The sequence below is a fragment of the Channa argus genome, chromosome 18 (assembly GCF_033026475.1).
Source record: "Channa argus isolate prfri chromosome 18, Channa argus male v1.0, whole genome shotgun sequence".
In the NCBI taxonomy this organism is placed as follows: Eukaryota; Metazoa; Chordata; class Actinopteri; order Anabantiformes; family Channidae; genus Channa; species Channa argus.
In genome coordinates this window covers 1025412-1030779 of record NC_090214.1, presented here as the reverse complement: position 1 = coordinate 1030779, position 5368 = coordinate 1025412, and positions in this window count along the sequence as shown.

Sequence of the window (5368 nt, the reverse complement as noted above, 5' to 3'; positions counted from 1 at the left end):
GTGCCCAAACTTCTGCAGGCAGCGGGAGGTTTTTATGAGCAGCACAGTGCGATCTCTCTCTCATCTGCACGCGCACACACACACACACACACACACACACACACACACACACACACACACACACACACACGCACACACACAGTAGTGTCTGTGTCACTTGAAGTCAGGCCGTGTTTCAGCAGCAGGGCCAGTGACTGTTTTGGAGTCATTAGAGGTGTCTGCGGTATCTTGCCAGAGGGCAGTGCAGCGTGGAGCATAAAAGTCCAACCTGCCTGTGTTTTTCAGACCTCTGTTGCCCTGGAAACAGGTGCTGAGATTTCCCATTTCTTCATGTTTCTCTACACTATCCATATCAGCCCCACCACCACCACCAATACCCCCACCTCTACACACCACACACTGCTGCTGCTTCCTCCCCCACGACCTGCCGCATAGTACAATCACACACACATACAATTCCCATCTACTGCAGTCATTTCACAATGTCACAGAACAAAGTACCCGACTCCTCCACTAAAAAAAGGTGCACACAGCCGAAAGTGTTGACCCTGCTTTTACAGACATTAGTGCTGTAACACTGTGACCCCCGGGAGAGGGAAGAAAACAAATAAAGAGGGGAGAGTGAAAGCAAACCTTACTTCATTCTGCCTGAGTGAAGAAAGTGGTTCATTTCACAGTTTTTGATGAGGGAGGGGCACATTTCTGAAAAATGTTCCTGTCATGGATTGAGTTCTGCTCATGTATCGTATCATAGAGCTCAGGCAGATGCTTCACCATGCTGCACCTATTTCCTAACTGTAGCTGCTATTTTAAATATTCATGTCGTACAGCGCTGCAGAGAGAAGCCCAGTGTTTGGGTTAAAGTAATAGATTACACTTTACTGTTCATTCAAAGTAGCTTTAAAAAAATTACAAAAAATACACAAACTTTTCTTTTATTTATGGGCCTAAATAAAAGAAAAGTTTGTGAACTTTACAGTGTGTACAAAAACAACGTCCTCTGTGCAAATAAGGAAACACCCCCTCCCAAAAACTCTGACTTAGAAGTGGAAGAGGAGGAGCCCCTCTTCCAGAATGGACACGTGCACAGTAGCTCACGTTCAGAAAACACCAAGTAGTTTTTACATTATGGAAATAATGACAAGACACATCCAATGAAACAAATGATTTAGTCTGTAGATTAAAATACTTTACCTTCCCTGGTAACGAACTTGCTTCCTCTGCTTCTAGTTCGGGTAGTAAAGGTAAATGAATGCTAGATGACATCACTTGGAGTCACAGAGTTTATAATCATGGTCAACCTGCTTTTCCAGAGCTCCCCAAGATGACATGATCTGGACTCCTAATGATGACTACCTCCTCCGGGTGATGTCATCTGACGGAATTTTTCTGCTAGAAGCAGAGAAATATTTGAATTAAGAAAGTCAGAGTGAAGTTTAAAGTCATTGCTGTACATTTACACCCTAAACTAAAGCCATAGAGAGCAAGTTGAAAATTGGTGAAGTCGCCCTTTAACCTTTAGCCTAAACGAGTATACTTCAAATCGTAGTGAAGCATGTTTTTAGGCAGGTACTCGCACTTTTACTTGAGCATTGCGTGTACTTCTGCCACCTCTGCCGTTCCCACTTTTTCCCCGACATGAACATGGGTCACAGTTTTCAGCCTAACTCTGCCTCTTCACTTTCAAGCCTTTTTAAGTCATCCTTGTGTTTCTGCAGCGTTATGTGTGCATTCCTTCGCAGTGACTTCTCTTTGGCAGTGGGCAGCACATTCCAGGGAAATGGCTGACCCAGAATAACACGCACACAGAAGCAGGATGACTGAGGCAGCCACCTCCTCCGCCCTCTCACCGCTCGGGCGTACTCACTATAAGCCGCTGTTTCCTAATGGACACATGACAGCTCATGTGGAAAAGAAATACTGTATGGTGTTTGCAGCTGATAAGCAACACACATGACTCTCATCACAAGAGCACATGACAGCGATCACCCTCGTTCTGCCTTGGTGCAAGAACGTTTACTCAAATGTAGAGTTGCAAATAATCATCGTTATCTGATCATTTCATTATTTTCAAAAAAGTATTTAGTCAGCCACCGATTGTGCAAGTTCTTCCACTTAAAATGATGACAGAGGGCTGTAATTTTCATCATAGTTACACTTCAACTTTGAGAGATAGAATGTGGAAAAAAAATCCAGGAAATCACATTGTGGGATTTTTAAAGAATTTACTTATAAATTCCTGCGTAAAATAAGTATTTGGTCAATAACAAGCAAGATTTCTGTCTCTCATAAACCTGTAACTTCTTCTTTAAGAAGCTCTTCTGTCCTCCACTCATTACCTGTATTAATGGCACCTGTTTGAACTTTTTATCTGTATAAAAGACAACTGACCACAGTCTCAAACAGTCTGACTCCAAACTCCACCATGACCAAGACCAAAAAGCTGTCGAAGGACACCAGGAGCAAACTGTAGACCTGCACACGACTGGGAAGAGTGAATCTACAATAGGAAGCAGCTTGGTGTGAATAAATCAACTGTGGGAGCAATTATTAGAAAATGGAAAACATAGAAGGTCATTGATAATCTCCCTCGATCTGGGACTCCACGCAAGATCTCATCCCGTGGGGTCAAACTGATCATGTGAACGGTGAGCAGAAATCCCAGAACTACACGGGGACCTGGTGTATGACCTGCAGAGACCTGGGACCAAAGTAACAAAGGTTACATCAGTAACACACTACGCCGACAGGGAATCAAATCCTGCAGTGCCAGACGTGTCCCCCTGCTTAAGCCAGCACATGTCCAGCCCCGTCTGAAGCTCCAAAACATCACTGCTCTAGAGGAGATGTGGATGGAAGAAGGGGCCAAAATACCAGCTACAGTGTGTGACAACCTGGTGAAGACCTACATGAAAGTTTGACCTCTGTCATTGTCAACAAAGGTTAAATTACAAAGTATTGAGTCGAACTTTTGTTATTGACCAAATACTTATTTTACGCAGGAATTTATAAATAAATTCTTTAAAAATCCTACAATGTGATTTCCTGGATTTTTTTTTCCCACATTCTTTCTCATTCTGTCACATTCTGTCATCATTTTAAGCGGGAGAACTTGCACCATCTGTGGCTGACTAAATACTTTTTTGTCCCACTGTAATATTGTTTAGTCGACATGTTTCAGTCTCAGCTGACTCTTGTGTTAGTTCTCAATGACTTTTTCTCTTTTATGTCCTTTTTAAATTCTGCACTTAATTTATTGCAACATGTTGCGTCCAGAGTTCCTCCCTCTTTTCTTCCTCCTCTCTAATAATTCTTCAATAAATCTTGGAAAATATGAGAAAATTCCATCATCTGACAGTGCATGAGGAATCCCTTACTCTGGCTGTAGATCAACAACTTAATGTGGGGAGAAGAGATAGACTGTAGTTATTTTCAGGCCAACAATTTTAGCATATAAACAGGCGAATAGTATCAGTCCTAAAGATGTTAATATTCATACTTCAAACTAACTTAATATCGGTGTTGTCAACAACAGGGGTGGGCCGTCAATTTGCCCACCCCTACTCTAAAATATCAAACCCCTTGATTATTTCCAGATTTACATACAAATATCAGATTTGGTATGTGTTTTGAGCCTTTTAGATTCCATCTCATTCACAAAAAAAATATAGTTTCAGATTTTCATCACTATCATATAGAGCACATCCAGAAAGCATTCACAGTGCTCAATTTCTTTCATTTTGTTATGTTACATGCTTACTTCAAAATTGATTAAATTCATTATTTTCCTCAAAATTCTACAAACAAAACCCGATAATGACAAGGTGAAAGAATTTTGTTTAAATCTTTGCAAATGTATTAAAAATAAAAAATGAAAAAATCACAGGTACATAAGTATTTATGGCCTTTGTCGTGACACTCAAAATGAACCTCTGGTTCATCCTGTTTCCACTGATCATCCTTGAGATGTTTCTACAACTTGATTGTTGTCCACCTGTGGGAAATTCAGTCGACTGGACAGGATTTGGAAAAGCATACATCTGTCTATATAATGTCCCACAGTTAACAGTGCCTGTCATGAATCCAAGGAATTGTCTGTAAACCTCAGAGACAGGATTGTATCGAGACACACATCTGAGGAAGGGTACAGAAAAATGTCTGCAGCATTGAAGGTCCCAATGAGCACAGTGGCCTCCATCATCTGTAAATGGAAGACGTTTGGAACAACCAGGTCTCCTTCTAGAGCGGCCGTCTTGTGATCAAGTGAGAAGTACCTTAGTCAGGGAGGTGACCAAGAACCTGATGGTCACTCTGAAAGAGCTCCAGTGTTTTTCTCTGGATTGAGGAGAACCATCCAAGAGAACAACCATCTCTGCAGCACTCCACCAATCAGGCCTGTATTGTAGAGTGGGCAGATGGAAACCACTCCTCAGTAAAGGGCACATGACAGCCCACCTGAAGGACATAATTCTCTGGTCTGATGAAACAAAGATTGAAGTCTTTAGTCTGGATGCTAAGTGTCATGTCTGGAGGAAACCAGGCACCGCTCACCACCTGGCCAACACCATCCCTACAGTGAAGCATGGTGGTGGCAGCATCAGGCTGTGGGGATGTATTTCAGCGCCAGGAACTGGGAGACAAGTCAGGTTCGAGGGAAAGATGAATGCAGCAATGTAGAGAGACGTCCTTGATGAAAACCTGTTGCAGAGCATCTGGACCTTAGACTGGGGCAACAGTTCATCTTTCAACAGGACAACAACCCTAAGCACACAGCCAATGTAACAAAGCAGTGGCTACAGGACAACTCTGTGAATGTCCTTGAGTGGAACAGCCAGAGCCCAGACTTGAACCCAATTGAACATCTCTGGAGAGATCTGGCTGTGAAGAAGAATAAGAGAAACTGCCCAGAAATAGGTGCCAAGCTTGTAGCATCATACTCAAAAAGACCTGAGGCTGTAATTGGTGCTAAAGGTGCTTCAACAAAGAATTAAGCAAAGCCAGTGAATACTTATGTAATGTGATTTATTTTTTAGATAAGATAAGATTTCAAACAAATGTCTTTTTATAGAACTGTAATGAAAATAATGACTTTGATTCATTTTGGAATAAGGCTGTAACTTAACAAAATGTGCAAAAAGTTACTTTGGATGCACTGTCGTTGAATATTACTGATGGAAGAGTGTAAAGAAGCGTTTGTGGTGGTGTAAACCATCACTGCTGGCTCGCTGCTTCCATCTTGTGTTCAAACGCTAAAGTCCACTACACGCAGTACTTCGCTGGTACCGAGCAGGAGCAAACTGCAGCACTGTGCCACAGTTTTGGCCAGTTGTGTTACCTTCATGTAGTTTGTCAGATTGATAAATAAATG